General features: G+C 46.6%; 1 long non-coding RNA gene across 3 annotated transcripts in view; it reads left to right on the forward strand.

Annotated features, from left to right (window-relative positions):
* Positions 1 to 436: 436 nt before the first annotated feature.
* Positions 437 to 17,343, forward strand: part of LOC308571562 — a 35,927-nt gene continuing 19,020 nt past the window's right edge. Inside the window, exon 1 of one of the 3 annotated variants that reach the window (XR_014001518.1) lies at positions 437 to 612. This is a non-coding gene — a long non-coding RNA (uncharacterized lncRNA). Of the gene's footprint in view, positions 613 to 11,593; positions 12,322 to 17,343 lie in introns of those variants that run through there. The other 2 variants (XR_014001519.1, XR_014001520.1) reach the window with 2 other exon arrangements.

The raw sequence follows: 17,343 nt of genomic DNA on the forward strand, positions 1-17,343 counted from the left end.
CACCCGACTCCCTTAAGGCAAACACAGCAAGGGTGTGGTTCTGCAACTCCTCACTGCACTCAGGGCCCTGGCCCCTACAAATACTCATGGTACTCCTTAAACCATGTTTAAAAACAAAACAAGTTTAAAAAAAAACAGTAGAGAAACTGAGACAGAATCTTTCTTCCTGCTGTGTTAGTCCCTCCTGCCCTGCCCCACACCCATGAGAAATCATTAGAAAATGACCCACTCCAGCTATAGACCAAACTAGTACTGTCTGTGCAAACCTTAATTTAGAAGGCTTTAAAGGGTTTAGTCAGTATGGCTCTTGTGGGACATTAGTGCAGTCAAACCAACAATTCATGTTTTGCTAGATAGGCATTTGAAGGGGCTGAAGCTCACAGAAAGAACTCTGTGAGATCACTTCCTTTGTCTGCCTTGGCAGGAAGCCGTAACCCTACATACTTCCTCCCTGCCTAGGCAGCCTTCTCTTTCTTCATCATGCTTCCAAGCTGACCACATGCGCATGAGCTCAGGCACGATTTTCAACTTATATTTTGTACTATTGTAAGTTAGTAGTTATAAACCACTTTCATTTTTCTACTGTAACTTCTGCTTCAAGACCTAGATTATGTAAGTAAATACTACTTTTATTTCTTCACAAAACAATGTGTATATGATTGTTGTTTTTAAGGGAGAGCAAAGGGTGTACTACCAGGAAAATCCAGGCTGCCTTAAAGCATTCTGGATTATTGTTTCTAGAAGGTTAACTCAACCTTGTCTTAGCTTCCAAGTTTAAGCTGCAAGGATGGTACTCTGCTGATCTCACTCAGGAACAATAATAACTGAATACAGTGGTACCTCAGGTTAAGAACTTAATTCGTTCTGGAGGTCTGTTCTTAACGTGAAATTGTTCTTAACCTGAAGAACCACTTTAGCTAATGGGGCCTCCTGCTGCTGCTGCACCACCGGAGCACGATTTCTGTTCTCATTCTGAAGCAAAGTTCTTAACCAAGGTAACATTTCTGGGTTAGTGGAGTCTGTAACCTGAAGTGTATGTAACCTGAAGCATATGGTACTACTGTAATATATAATATCCTACTGCCTAAATCCATTCCTACAGCTCTATGAGCAGTTTTTAGCTATGATGTTATACACTAACTCAGTGTTCAGAATCATTATGCCTCTGAATCAGTTGATGTGGAGCATTCCATCTTTACAGGGAATCCTGGGAAATATAGTCTTTCTTTCTTTCTTTCTTTCTTTCTTTCTTTCTTTCTTTCTTTCTTCGTAGCCGAGTAAGATGGTCTTCCATTAACATAGTCTTAACAGTGTGTCCAAAGGTGACTGCGGAGGCCAATTCTGGATCCACACATCTTTCCACAGTAGGGACATAGGTTTCCGTGTGGGAGTTGATCACGGTGAGGGTTTGCCATGCATGCCTTCCTCTTAGCTCGTTTCTCCTTTTTGCCCTGAGTGCATGCTTCTTCAAAGTCCACGACACCTTTAGTAAAGACTGTTCACTAACTGGAATGCTCACAGGGCAGTGTTTCTCAGTTATCAGTGCTTATACTACATTTTTTAAGATTTGCCTTGAGAGCGTCTTTAAACTTCTTTTGTTGTCCATCATATCTTGCTTTTCATTGTTGAGTTGGGAATAGAGTAGTTGCTTTGGATGACAATCATCAGGCATCCAAACATGACGAGTCCAGCTAAGTTGGTGTTTGAAGAATCATTGCTTCGACACTGGTAATCATTGCTTCTTCCAGTACACTGACATTAGTTTGCTTGTCTTCCCAAGTGCTGTGTAAAAATTTCCGGAGACACCGTTGATGGAATATTTTGAGGAGTTGGAGATGGCATTTATAAGTGCTCCATGTTTCACAAGTGTATAGTAAAGTTGGTAGTACAATAGCTTTGTAAACAAGCATTTTGGTTTTCCTGTGAATTTTGGTTTCCCTGTGAATGTTCAGGTCCCCAAACACTTCAATTGGGAGAAAACTGCACTTGCAGAGCTCAGGCGATGCTGGATTTTGGCATCAATGTCAGCCCTTGTGGAAAGATAACTGCTGGTGGTGCTCCAACAGAGGATCATCAGCACCCTTACAACTCTCAGGATTCTTTGGGGAAGTTAATATTTGCAGGTAGGGTCGAGCCCCCACAATGATGTGTGCCTCCTCCTTGGCCTTCTCCCAATGATGCATGTGTTGCACAGCATGCCCTGCCACCCCTGCTGCCCCCTGCCTACAAACACAGGCCTGACCGCCTCGAACCGCTGCCACTGCCAGCCTGTCTGCCAATCGCCTTACCTTTGCTGGCTCTGCTGCTGCGACTAGGCCAAGGCTGCTGCTGCAAAGGCTCCACTGAAGTCTACTGCAGCCACAGATGTACTTCTAGAAGCTGGGCCACACTTCAGAAGTATGTCTGCGGCTGCAGCAGGCCTCAGTGGAGGCCTTATGACTGAGTCAGAGGCCTTGACCTAGTCACTGTGGCAGCAGCAGAGAACCAACAGAAGCAAAGCGGTGGGTGAGTGGCAGGCGGCGGTCTGGGCTGCCTTTGCAGGCAGGGAGTGGTGGTGGCTGGCTGGCAATGTTGCACATGCATCAGGAGGAGGCTGAGGATGGAGCTCAGCATCACACATGTATGCCGCTGTACCCACCCCCAATCTTGGGTGAGAGTCGGCAGCTCTGGTGTGTGTTTGTTTTCCCCACTTGGCTCCATCTGAGGAGGCATGTGTAGACTGTATACATAACTCTCCCCCTCCCCTCTTTCTGTAATAGATCCTGCCCACCTTGTGGAAGGGGGTGTTGATAACCACAAGAGGCTAGCATCCTCTCCTCCCTACGATCGTGTACATACCTACTGAGAAATAAGTTCCATTGTTTTCAGTGGGGCTTACTCCTGGGAAAGGAGGACTGCACAGGACTGCAGTCTTAGTTGCTTCAAATTTATAAAGTGATGGATTTAATACTACTAGTTCTAGTGATGATGACTTACAAAGCCATGAATTCACTATTACTACTAAATCACCAACACCATCATATCCCTCAAAGCCCAAGGTACACTCTCAGACCCCAATCTGCCAGGCTCATGCAGATTTGCCTCCTTAGGCTCTCTGTTTCTCATCTGCAAACTGGTCTCCCTCCCTCCCTCCCCTTTCTCTTGTTTTTCACCCAGCCCCAGCCCCCCAGCTATCACCTGCTAGAGTCTCGGCTACTGCAGCATTAACTTATGCACACACCATTCACCAAATGTTCAGCGATAGGTTTCTCTCTTTTTGTCAATGAATGCACATTTTATGAATTAGAACAGCACATGCCCCCTTGTGGCTTGCCTTGGCTCCCTTGCCTGCTATGCAAGCCCCTTCCACGCCCGAGCTGGTGACACTGGGGCTAGGGCGGCAGGAGAAAAGGTTTCTTTTGCTGATTCCCCCAGGCATTGCCTGCAGATTTTAAAGGAGGGCAGCGCGTGCAGGAACAAACTGTCCAGCGTGAGCGACTGACCCGCAAAAATCCAAGGGCACAGCCCAAAGAAAGGAACTGCCAAAGGAGCTGGTAAAGTCTGCTAAGGGAGGGAGGGAAAAGAGCAACACAGGCAGTAGCAAACTTACAGGAAAACTCTGAGCTTCAAATCCTGCCATGTGCCTGTCTCGCACATGGTTTGACTGCATTGTAAATATCCCTCATTATACACCAGACTTGGCACTCCAAATTAGTTACCAGTCCTGAATCTGCACTCATATGTGCTAAAACCCATAATATTGGGTAACACATTTATTGGAACCAGCCAAAATGTCACAAAACCAAAGCTTTTGTGGTGTTCTCCAAAACTTATGAGGCACATGGAGTTACATATGTAATAATTTATATAAATATTTCATAAAAATATTCCTGAGCAGTTTATAACAAACAAACTTAAAACCACACAGTAAACATATTTAAAAAGTTAAAAACAAACATCAATTAACCGTTGTGGAAATATGTATTCTTAATTGCCTGCATGGGCCTGGGGGGATAGAAAAGTTTTCAGCAGGGGTTTTAACTTTTACACTAAAGACACCTGCTGAATCTCTGTCAGCAGAGTTTTCCACAATATTGGGCTGAGGACACTAGACATAGAATTAGAGAATTGTAGAGTTGAGAGGGACCCTGAGAATCACCTAGTCCAACCCCCTGCAATGCAGGAATGTGCAGCTGTCCCATACAGGGATCGAACCTGCAACATTGATGTTACCAGCATCATGCTCAGCTCTAACCAGCTGAGCTATCTGTGCTCTCCGAGTAAAGGCTTTCCTTCTTGCTGCTATCAAGTGAGACTTGCCAACTTGGGAAACAACTAACGATGCTGCTGCAGATGATCTCAGTGACTGAGCTAGAATATAAGGGCTCAGGCGATCCCTAAGGCACCCTGGAACTAAGTTGTTCAAGGCTTTGTGGGTTAATACAAGGATGATAGATGGGCAACCAGGGCAGTTGTTCTAACAATGGTGTCACATACACCCATCAGCAGTGGCTGCTGCATTCTGCACCAGCTGGAGCTTCCAAATGGTACCCAAGGGCAGACACCCCCCCAATAGAGTGCAATGCCATAATTCAGCCTTGAGGTTAGCAATGCATGGACTACAGTGGTCAGGTTGTACCTGTCCAGGAACAGCCAGAACTGATGAAGCAAATGAAGCTGGTGAAAAGCACTCCTAGCCACAGAGTACATCAGTGAGAGAGAGGGAAGGGGGAAACACAAAAATTAGGCTGATAGGCCAAGAGATCAACTGATAGAAGTTCCAAGACTGAGTTCCTCTCTGCTGCTATGGCTTGCTCCTAGTTGCTCCCCATTTCTGAGAATTTAAAGTCTGACATGTAACCCAGATCTGTCCCAGACTTAAATGAAGCATGTAACTCCTTGGCTAGGCAATGATTCCACAGATCCTAAATAGTTTGCTCTAACCTTTTACGAAGCCTTATTAACCTGCCCGTGATTCACTTCATTTCTCCCTCATCAACTATTTCTGTTTGAAGCTCAGGATGAGCATTTTTAAACTCAGCCATCGTAGACTTTCTTTCCTTCTATTCCTTTCCTAACCTCAGTGCCCAGGATTTCACTTCAACCAGAACTAGGGTTCAGATGCTAGGACTTACATTTTTAATTGAGCAGCATGGAATGCATTTCGAATTAAAAGTGCTGCGCGTCTTGGGGGTCACCTCTTCCCATATGTACCTACTTGAGCCCTGAGATCCCCAAGGGATGCCCTTCTCTTGGGGGAACCACTAACACTGGAGGGCAGCTACAAGGGAGTGGGCCCTTTGGCAGTGCCTTCCACACTCAGTATGGAATGCACCCTCCCAAGCAGGGCCTTGCAGAGCTAGGCAGAGGCCCGGGCCAGGTATCCCCCTTTTTTTACCCTGGGGATAACTGAAGTCTTATAAATAAGTAAGTATATAAATAATTTTCACAAAAGTTATGCTGACAAATAATTTTATTTCAAGGCTTGAACCGTATCTGCATATAAGGACAAAATGGAAAATATAGATATACAATAGTGCTTTTGATGGACGCTGGGGAAGCTTTGCTCTCGCGCTGCCAGCCATGGCCCCAGGGAATCCACTCACCGCTGCCACCACCTTTGCACCTCCACATTTGCCCCAGTGCATCCCCAGCGATTGTGAATATGCTGACCAAGGCCCCCTTTGGAATCGGAGGCCTGGGCCAAGTGGCCCATATGCCCCCCCCCCTCTGTCTGGGCCTGCTCCCAAGAGTGTCTCATTTGGTGTCTACATTCATATCCTTCCAGGACCACACAAAGACTTATTTTATTCTCCCAGGCCCTTTTAACATCAACCCTGTGCCTTTTAACATTTTTTGAATATTCCTATTAGTATTTTAGCCTCTGTTTTTCTGATGGCTAGAGTGTGCTTTAGCCCTCATGAGATGGTTTAATTCTCTGTGATTAGGTCAGATGATCATGGCTGGTGCTATCTGTTCTGGTCTGTGTTTTATTGGAGCTCATCATATCCAACAATGTGCTTTTCAATACCACATATTCTGCTTCAAAGTGCACTGCTGATTAATCAAACACTGAATGATCAAGTGTTGTACTGGCATGGGTAAGCCAGTCCTAAGGTGCATAGAGTGTTGGTTCTGGAACAGGGTGGCCTTAATTTAAATTGTAGATAAGATGCATAGCTGGTTCACTGTCTGTATAATGGGAACGCTAGACATCCACTTCACTGGACTTGGGATAAGAAGCAATAATCACCCATTCTTGAGCCACGGAGGCAGAGGTGATGTAGCTGGTCACACGGGCACATGCACACATACACCCACCTTGTCCAGGAAGACCTTGAGCGATGACTGAACTGAAATTACCTTCTGTGCCTGGGAGGTTTTCAGGAGCAGCAAGCAAGCCAGCTGCTGTCCTGAGTTGCCCCTCATTGAACTAATGAGAGATGCTACTTGGAGTTCCATAGGTAAGACATAAAGAAAAGGGATGTGAGAATCAAGAAAGCATATGTCACTAACTGTGGTCCATGGAGAAATTCTGCATTATACAAATGAGATCAGTAGCAACACACACACACACACACACACACACACACACACAGAGAGAGAGAGAGAGAGAGAGAGAGAATACTGCTTTATTATGTTTTATTTTTGCAAGGCAAGAGTGATGGGGAGCAGGAGAACATATACCTTATTTTTTGCTCTATAAGACTCACTTTTTCCCTCCTAAAAAGTAAGGGGAAATGTGTGTGTGTTATGGAGTGAATGCAGGCTGCGCAGCTATCCCAGAAGCCAGAACAGCAAGAGGGATTGCTGCTTTCACTGCGTAGCAATCCCTCTTGCTGTTCTGGTTTCTGAGATTCAGAATATTTTTTTTCTTGTTTTCCTCCTCCAAAAACTAGGTGCGTCTTGTGGTCTGGTGCGTCTTATAGAGCAAAAAATATGGTATTTGCTTAGTAGGAGGCAGAGCATCACACATGGTGCTTAGTTTTGCCATGTGTGAATAGACAATGAAAACCTGAATGTGGCAGAAGCACTGAAGTATCATGGTATATTCATATTAAAGTGCAGTTTTAGGCTGATTTTAAGCATGGTGTCCAGGGTTCACAAGTAACTATGCTAGCATGACATAGGCATACTAGTTGTTGGGAGTCACAAGTATGGAAAATGCCCTTGCAGTCAAGTCCTTGTGAACTTCCCGTAGGCTTCTGGTTGGCCACTGTGAGAATAGGACTCAGTACTAGATGGGCTTTTGGTCTGATCCTGCAGGACAGTTCTTATACACTTACGTTCCTAATGGAAGTACACACTAGTGTTCAGTAATCCAAGATGATCTGGCTCTATCTTTCTTGTGCCATATTTAAGGAGAAGCAAAACAAAAAACAGAAATAAGTTGTATATGAAACCAGCAAGAAGTTTATACTGAGGTGCTGGGGTTCCCCACCCCTGTTCTAGAGGAAACAGAAATTGCTTCTCAAATCTCCCTTCCTCCTGGCGTTTTGTATATCTTGATTTGATTGGGATGTAGAACATGGAACTGTTCTTACCTTTTCAGATACTAATCAGTCTAAAGCAGGCAGGCATGCACTTCTATAAATCCATTGGTTGATGGCGATTGAGACAACTGAATAACCCCTTTCTTTTTGTAATGTGGCTTTGTCTTCCTGCCCTCCGTTTAACAGATATTTGAATCATGTCATCAATATAGGTATCCCTTTTCGCTCCCCTTTCCATTGAAATATGCATCTTCTGCATATTTGAACTGATCCTGAATGTCCAAGATAGAAGTTCTGACTGCAAAGTTATATTTGCCTTTTCTGAATCTATTACTGCTAAACTCATGGTCATGGGCACAGCCAAGGGGAAGCAGGGGGGCAGCTGCCCCCCCAGTCAATCAAAATCAATACAAATCTGAGGTTTCCCCCTCCTAACCAAAGCCTGCCCCCCTCATGGTCGTAGCCAGGATTTTTGTTGGGGGGGGCAGGCTTTGCATCATGTCTACATTGCATTCAGGATCAGTTCAAATATGCAGAAGATGCAACTGATGCTGGAAGGTCATATATTAGAATGCTTTCCTTGAACATCATGCTTCCTTCAGTTGAAAACTTGCATATTAGGAACACAGGTACAAATCTAAAAAGGTAAAGGGATCTCTGACCATTAGGTCCAGTCGCGGACAACTCTGGGGTTGCGGCACTCATCTTGCTTTACTGGCTGAGGGAGCCGGCATACAGCTTCCGGTCATGTGGCCAGCAAGACTATGCTGCTTCTGGCGAACCACAGCAGCGCACGGAAATGCCGTACAAGTCTACCTGCCTGCTAATAAGCTAGATTTTCACCACAATACTTTATTTTTAATAGAAAAGCAAATCTTTAGTATTTTATGGCTATACCACCCACTTTTTCAGTCAATCCTTAGTGGAGGCTCAGAGATCAATTGTTTCTTGACCTGGGTAAGTTTTCTGACTGTGCTAGCATTAAACACTAATTCATGGCCTGTACGCTCTTAAACTAGTATAAAAAGAAGCATAAACATAGATATTTGAGTCAAACCCTCACATCTGGCAAATGTACGCAGTGTCCATTAAATGCACTAGCTTAATCATTCCCTAATACAACACAGATGATGGCTTCTTAGCATACACATTAATTTTCCATTTATATTTCAATGTTACTTTAATTGTATTACTCAAAAACTGTAATAAATAACTGCATTTTAAAACAAACAAACCCCCCAAAATGGGCAGAGTATATATTGCTATATTCAGCAATGCAGAGTGGGGGATAATTGTATCCAAGGCATGCTGAGCTTGGGAAGGAAAGAGGAAAACACACAAGGAAATACAATAATGACCAAGAGAGAGAGAGAGAGAGAGAGGCATTGGACATAACATGGGGCATTTGGCTTCCCTCTCTCCCACCTCAGTCACAGAAACCAGGAAAGCTACAGGAAGAGCTCTGGTGTGATGGAACAGCTAAAATTTTACATGGTGGAGGGGGCTGGTTTGAATTCAGGATAAAGCTCTACATTAGGAAAGGAAAGCCCTACTATGAGCTTCCCTAAGCCACTCCAGGAGTAGTGTTGTGTGGATCAAGTGACGGGCTCCTGCATTTGCCAATCAACCCTTCAGCCCACCCTCCCCCCTGACAACCCACGTGGGCATCTCCCTCTTGTCTGATGGGCCATCCCTGCCTGGTATCATCGCAGCAGGCCTCCCATTAGCCCTTCCTCTGCTCCATGCAATTGACTGACTCAGACACTAATAGCAGAAGCTATCCTACTCCAGCAACCTGAGACAGCTTTCTCCTCATAGCCTGGGGATCTGGACTGAGCAGAGGAAGGGCCACTGCCCTTGGGCGCACCAAGCTCTCCAACCTCTTCTGGAGGCTACCTGAGGCCAGATAGGTTGGGACAAAGGGAACACCTCCTGTCATGCCTTAACAACAAAGAAACAATAAATGTGGCAGTATCAAAAGTTTTTTCTAGGAGGGATGAGAAATACACATGCTAGTCAGTCACTTTAGCAGGGTTCATGTGTCTTGGATTAAGACCCAAAATATGTATTATAACTGGAAATTATGCAAAAAAAAAGTTTGAAACAATTCCTATATTCACAATGTGCAACTATGGTGAATATATGTTGCAAACCTGGCTGCTGCTTCCCAGTACAGGTATACGTTGCGTACAAGGCTGACTCGCACCTGCATGCATATTATTTGGTATTTCTGCACTCTAGAATTATTGAACATTGCATTTGACCTGATGCCAGAGTTCTGCGGTGTTAAACTTCTGAAGGCCACCTCACATACGCAAAGTCATCACTGGATTCTGCAATTTTCAACCTATTAGTGATGTATTGTGAACACACCAAGGCATTGCTTGCTATTAGACCACACGAATGTGACTGGAATCCCTTTAATCTCTTGTCACTGACTGGGGATTTTGTGTGCTGTTGTTCTCATTTTTATTGGATCGCGGTTTTATATCGTTTTCATCGCCCAGAGACCCTTGACCACCATGCAGCCACTAATAAAGATAATAAATTAGTAAGCGCGATGTATCTGGACTCTTGCGGAGAGTTGCCTGCTTCCTCCCCCTGTCATTCTGTGGCACAGCCCGATGGACCGAAGCCATTTGTGAGCGAGGCGCGTATTTATTGATCTTAAAATAGTAATGAAAAGCACTCGTTGCTACGGGTGACTGCGACTCGTTCCATTGAGGAATTTCCCTTCTCCTTCCTTTCAGACAGCCCCGCTCCCCGCGGGTTAAAATGATCTATTCAGTTTAACAAACAGCCTGGGCCACCTTCCGCAGCCTTCGCCTCTCTCTTTGCAGCGCCGCGCCTCTCTTTCCCTCGCAAGGCAGCCCCACTGAATTCCGTGGAGCCAAGTCTCAGGGAAACGTGCCGGAGGCTTGCAGTCTCCACATGCGCCCCCCTTCTTTCTCCTCCTGCAGGCGAGCGCGGGGAGGGGCCTGAGCCCGCTTGCGTATTTCGCTCCGCGCGCCCCTTTCCCCCGCCCGCCTCTCCCTAGCGAATAAGATCGTGCGTTTGTTTGTGTTTAAATATAGCCTCAACCCTTCTAAGGCTCCCAACTTCGGAGGAGAAGGGCAGAGGCGGGCGGCGGCAGCAACAGCAGCTGGCCCCGCCTTCCCCGACCCCCTCGTACTGCTGCTGCTGCCGCCGCCGGGAAGCGCAGGCGAAGGGCGCCTCCGTCTGCCGTCACCCCGTGTCCCCACGAAGGGTGAGACGGGAGGGCGCTGCTGAGGCGCCGCCGCCGCCTGCACTCGCAGGGAGACACACTGACGAGGTGGGGCGGACGGGGGCACAGGCTGCTGCGGGGGCTGCTTTAAAAATGCGCCCCAGCCAGCCAGCCAGCCGAGCTCCCCTGCGCGCACGAGAGAGGGAAACTGCAGTCTTGGCTTTGCAGCGTGCGCCTCGCTTTTGCACGCCCCTCCTCCTCCTCCTCCCACCGCCCTGGAATTGTGTAGTAGCCCTGAATTAGCATGTCACGTGTACGGCATGTGGAAATGAATCAGGGGCATGTGAGCAGCAGGCGGGGGGAGGGAGAGGAGGACGCCTGTGTTTGCATCCAAGGATCTCCTCTCGCTCGGTGGTTGCGTAGGTGTCTCGCTTCCTCCGCTCGCTCCCTCCCTCCCGCGGCTGCCTCGAGCGCTCCCCCCTCCCTTCGGCCCTCCATCTGGCCGTCCCCCCCTTCTCTGCCCCCCTCCCCGTGCTCGCCGCCTCCTCTCTGCCAGCTCGAGCGAGCCAGCGGCGCGCTGCCTGCCTATTCAGCCCGGCAGAATCCCTCGGCCTGCAGCAGTGGCAGGAAGACGGGGGACCCCGCCAAAATTGCCCACTTCCCGCGCAAGCCGAGAGCCGCCGTGCGAGAGGGAGTGCGAGAGATTGATGCACATCCATGCGCTTCCCTCACGATGTCGAATTTTAAGCACATCGCGGGACACGCAGACGTGTCCTTTGAAGTTTCCGGGGAGGGGGAAAGCAATGGCTAAAGGCCCCCCTCTGGGATATGGCAAAGCTTAAATGGCAAAAACAAAGCTTCTGCAGGAAAAGCAAATATTAACCCTCGCCAAACCCCACAACGAAATTTTAAAAGCGTTTGTTGTGACGGGGTTGGCTTATACCTCCTCAGACCTAAATGCAGGATGATTTGAAAGAAGGATCACTCGTGGCCAGGAACAAATTGCGGGGCTGGTTTGTGCACTTCATTGCTAAGAGATGTGCCCCATAGACAAGGCATCCCTGGAGCTGGTCAAGTCCGTGCCCAGAGTGCAATACTGGTGGCCCACCATTTAGACCTAGAGACAAGGTCACTCAGCCTTGGGATATTCTGGAGTGTGGCCTTCTGTGCACATGGGGTGGGAAAAGCATTCATAGAGGTGGGTGGAAATTTGGGGTGGAACAGCCTTGCAGCCATAATAGTTCCATGAGGAAGATGGGCGCAGGGATCAAGGGGGCACGTTGGGCTGGGGGAACAAGCTGCTTTCCCCCTTATAATTCTCAGCTGTGTTTGACTCAGAATGGGCTTATTACGATTTCTGTCAATATAACCCAGAAGGGCGATGACTACATTATATTAGGATACAGGGTGTGAGCCCCCATATTTTTGTTTACACACACAACTTACCACAGCTTCCAAACAGAACAAGCAGGCAATACCTGACAGCACTTGCCCAAACCTGATGTCCTAGGAGGATGGCATAGCAACCGACGAGATGGTTCCACTGCTCTCAACACAGGATCTATCTGCAAATGGAAGGAGTAGTCATAGAGAAGGTGCCCGGCGTTGTTGCTGATTATGAAGCATGACCAGGAAAGAGAATTGGTAATATATAATATATAGATGTAGGTGTTTGTATGTTTATAGATAAACACATGCCTGTATATAAGTACAGAGCATATATCACTCTGTGATGTCTACATTCTCCACATTTTAATTTCTAAAATGAGGAAGTGGTGGGGCCAGGATCAATCCTGTTTAGGAGTCTTGTTATCTGACTGATTTCTATCATGTGTGGCTATTTGTGGTTAGGTTGCTCTGTGGTGAAAGAAGAGCACTCTGAATATGGTCAGAGGCACACTATGACTGCTTCACATGTCCAAGAGCTAAACTCTGGTGCTGAAAACAGGTTGCTGAGGTAGGCCCTGGCTCAAAACCATAATTACAGAGCACACGTAGAACATTCGAAGTTGCCTTGGTAGCTCAGTTGGTAGAGCATGAGATTCTTAATCTCAGGGTTGTGGGTTTGAGCCCCATGTTGGGCAAAAGATTCTTGCATTGCAGGGGGTTGGACTAGATGACCCTTGGGGTCCCTTATGATTCTGTGATTCAGTCCTCAGGTATAGCTCGTTTATAAAAAGAACCCATGCAGAAGTAGACAGTAACAGACATTGATCTGTAGTCTGGCTCTGTGCAAGGTAGCTTCATCTGTCCCTATAAGCCATGGGTGGTGAACCTGTGGTTCTCCAGATGTTGTTGGACTACAGCTCTCATCATCCATTGGTCATCCTGGCTGGTGCTGATGAGATTTGGAGCCCAACAACATCTAGAGGGTCATAGGTATGACCCTCCCTATATAAGGAAGTTTTTAATGTTTGATGTGGTTTTATAAATTGTTGGAAGCTGCCCAGAGTGGTTGGGGCAACCCAGTCAGATTGGCAGCATGCACGGATGAATATTTATTATAGGTCCTTCCCCTGTGCTTTAAAATAAGACCTGCATGTATAAAATCAGAAAGACATACTCATACATTAGCCTCTTTATTTTGACATATGTGCACAAGACAAAGCATATTGCTGTGGGGTTGGGGTGGGGTGGGGTGGGCAGTATATTTGAGTCCCTTCTAATTCCTGGATTCAGTTGAGCAAGGATTCAATTGTTGAATTAGCCAGGCAAGGGCCATAATGCCTCCTATGTATAGATAACAAAAGAAGTCGCTCTGTGCCAGACGTCAAATGGATGGGGCCCCCATCCAGGACAAAGACCAGACCATAGTGGTGTATGTAAGCTAGAAGCAGGCTGTAGGCTGGGCAGTTGAGAGACAGCCATGCCTGATTTCTGCTGAGGCTGTGGCTGTGGGAGCAACAATACATTCTTGGGATGGTAACATTGTGAGCCCCTCCATCTTAGGCTCAGGTGATAAAGGTAAAGGGACCCCTGACCATTAGGTCCAGTCATGACCGACTCTGGGGTAGCGGCACTCATCTCACTTTACTGGCCGAGGGAGCCGGCGTACAGCTTCCGGGTCATGTGGCCAGCATGACTAAGCTGCTTCTGGCGAACCAGAGCAGCGCACGGAAACGCCGTTTACCTTCCTGCCGGAGTGGTACCTATTTATCTACTTGCACTTTGAAGTGCTTTCAAACTTCTAGGTTGGCAGGAGCAGGGACCGAGCAACGGGAGCTCACCCCATCACGGGGATTCAAACCGTCGACCTTCTGATCGGCAAGTCCTAGGCTCTGTGTGTAAATAAACCGTATGTCAGTCTGAGGAAACTGAACCCTGAGTAAGCACCTAGAACCGCTGGAATCTCACACCCCTCGAAAATTTGGGTTGCATGCAACAATATATACATACCCTGCATAGAGCAGGTGAGGCGGACATAGATCTAATTTAACATGTGCTTACCTAACACTGTAGGGACACGGGTGGTGCTGTGGTCTAAACCACAGAGCCTAGGGCTTGCTGATCAGAAGGTCGGCTGTTCGAATAACCGTGATGCTGTTCGGTCCCAGCTCCTGCCCATCTAGCAGTTCGAAAGCACATCAAGTGCAAGTAGATAAATAGGTACCGCTTCGGTGGGAAGGTAAATGGTGTTTCCGTGCGCTGCTCTGGTTCGCCAGAAGTGGCTTAGTCATGCTGGCCACATGACCCGGAAGCTGTCTGCGGACGAACACCAGCTCCCTTGGCCTATAGAGCGAGATGAGCGCGCAACCCCAGAGTTGTCCGTGACTGGACCTAATGGTCAGGGGTACCTTTATCTTTACTTAACACTATGTGCCCTGCAAACTGCACTAAGGTCTCATCTCTAAATCTTCAGAGGCTGGTTGCCCCAACTGCTTTGTGTTGCCCTGGTTTAAAAACAACAACCCTGACAGCAGCGCAAGCAAATCAGTGAATCAAGTATCCCTCTTCCTGCTACCACACCCATTCATACAATCACACAAAACATGCTAAGAAATTGAAAGAAATTGCAAACTAGGAGCGGAGAGAAGAGTGGAGAGCTGGCAGTGAATGAGATACGGAGTCATTCATGACAATGTTTGAATGAACATGGAGCTTCCACATCCTTTTAATGCCAGGTCGTCATGCTTCCCTCTGCTATTCTCTCTTTCCCCAGATTTTCTCTCTCCCTGATTCTTCATTATTTCCCTGACTACCAAGTGCCTGCTTCTCCCCAATTTCTTTTGTCAGGTACAGTCTGTCCTCATCCCCCCCACTTCTCCCCATACTGCACACTAGGCAAACCATGTCCCCAGAAGCCCTCCCCTCACAGGCTAGCGATGCCATCTTTCTGCAATGTGGATGAAAAAGGTACAGCCACGCAGGGGGAAAGGGAAGGAAGGAGGGAGAGGGAGAGAAGTGAGGTTATAAATAGCTCAGTAAACGCTTTTCTCATTGACATGGCTTGGACAGAGCATGGAAAAACAAACAGAGGAAACTCCATCTAACAACCCCACATCTAAACAACGCCTTGCACATTCCTCCTGCTAAATAATAACAGATTTTCCATGAAGGTGTAGATAATACCCAGGAAGAGAGCATGAACCAAAACAAATTATCAACACCCAGTGGATGTCAATATTTTGGTCCCTTTCAGTTCTCCCATTGTAGTAGTTAGACACACAGAGATTGCCTATATTTAGAGGAAGGTGTATTTTTAATACAGGGGAACAGAGTTTGCTTCCATTAATAACAGTGGAACACATTCACCAAGGCAGCCCTGGCTGTGAGTAGTGAATGCTGCTTTAGTGACGTATGGAGACCTGAGAGATAAAGGACAAGGCAGGAGAGAGAACAAATATTTTGAAACTCAGATAGTGACTACCTTCAACATCGCAATCATGGGGTTATATATATATATATTTAAAAAACACAGGCTATTTGCATTTGGAAGGGAACACCTTCCAATTTGTTTTGGTGGGATTTGTGGAGTTTTTAAGTGGCATGTACTCATTTTTGGAAGCAAGTGTTTTACACAGGCAGTTGTTTGTGGTGAGCAGTCCCATACATTAAAAGTAAACAAATGAAATGCACGTTTGGTGCATTATGTGCAAAGCCACCAGAAGTCTGCCAGTGATGTGAAGACTGGAAAGAAGAAAAATAAGTACATTTGCAGGCGTTGGAAGGAAAGTGATAGTTGATTTAAAAAAAACAACATTGTGCTAAGAATCACTGAACTTGAGAAGCCTGACATAATAAAACATGGGAATAGCAGACTCCATATCACCATGTTCTGCCAGCCAGGTATCAAACCAGTATTCCTTTGACTCCGCATTGATGTCTGGTCTTCATTGTACTTCTTTCGTAAGGTGATTCCCCTCATTGGTCATTTGCCCTTTTAGCTGTCACTTGTAACCATTCTAATTAATCAGCATAAAATTTGGCATCATGCTCTTATATTGGGCAGTCTAGTATTCCAATTTACAGAGCAATAAAAATCGAAGATCAGTTGAAATAAGAGGAATTTGGAATAGGCAGGTCTTTTGCTAAACTTAGTCCCTCATCCCAGCTTAGCCGGAGGTATGTCAATACAAGTCCTTGATCACACCCAGAAATTCTGGACGTGGGAATTTCTACCAGGCCTACCAAACTGCTGCATATGTGTGACTTTTCTATGTGTGTCACGACTTCCGTAGTTTTCTCTAGGCACAGCTCATCAGAGACTGTTCCCGGGAGTCCCTCAAATTTCAAGAGTGGCTTGTTGGTCAATGGAGCCAGTGTTGGAAGGTTGATATCCTGTTGCATTCACAGAAGCTTCCTGTGCTTTCTTTGGACCAGAGGATTGCAAGACTAAAGCATTTGGAGCTTAGTACAGATAAGCAAATAGAAGGGGAAGAAATGGAGGCAGTGAGAGATTTTACTTTCTTGGGCTCCATGATCACTGCAGATGGTGACAGCAGCCATGAAATTAAAATACGCCTGCTTCTTGGGAGAAAGGTGATGGCAAACCTAGACAGCATCTTAAAAAGCAGAGACATCACCTTGCCAACAAAGGTCCGTATAGTTAAAGCCATGGTTTTCCCAGTAGTAATGTATGGAAGTGAGAGCTGGACCATAAAGAAGGCTGATCGCTGAAGAATTTATGCTTTTGAATTATGGTGCTGGAGGAGACTCTTGAGAGTCCCATGGGCTGCAAGAAGATCAAATCTCTCCATTCTTAAGGAAATCAGCCCTGAGTGCTCACTGGAAGGACAGATCGTGAAGCTGAGGCTCCAGTACTTTGGCCACCTCATGAGAAGAGAAGACTCCCTGGAAAAGACCCTGATGTTGGGAAAGATTGAGGGCACAAGGAGAAGGGGATGACAGAGGAAGAGATGGTTGGATAGTGTTCTCGAAGCTACCAGCATGAGTTTGACCAAACTGCGGGAGGCAGTGGAAGACAGGAGTGCCTGGCGTGCTCTGGTCCATGGGGTCACGAAGAGTCGGACACGACTAAACGACTAAACAACAACAACAGATAAGATACAACTAAGGGAGGGTGGAACGATGACCACATGTTAGAAGATGATTCATGGTGTAGACAAGTGATGGAGCGCTCCTTAAATTGTTGGATTTCAATTCCCATCAACCCCAGTCAGCATGGCCAATGGTCACAAATGTTGGGAGCTTTGGTCCAACTGCTGG

The sequence above is a fragment of the Podarcis bocagei genome (assembly GCF_964188305.1).
Source record: "Podarcis bocagei genome assembly, chromosome: 1".
Lineage (NCBI taxonomy): Eukaryota > Metazoa > Chordata > Lepidosauria > Squamata > Lacertidae > Podarcis > Podarcis bocagei.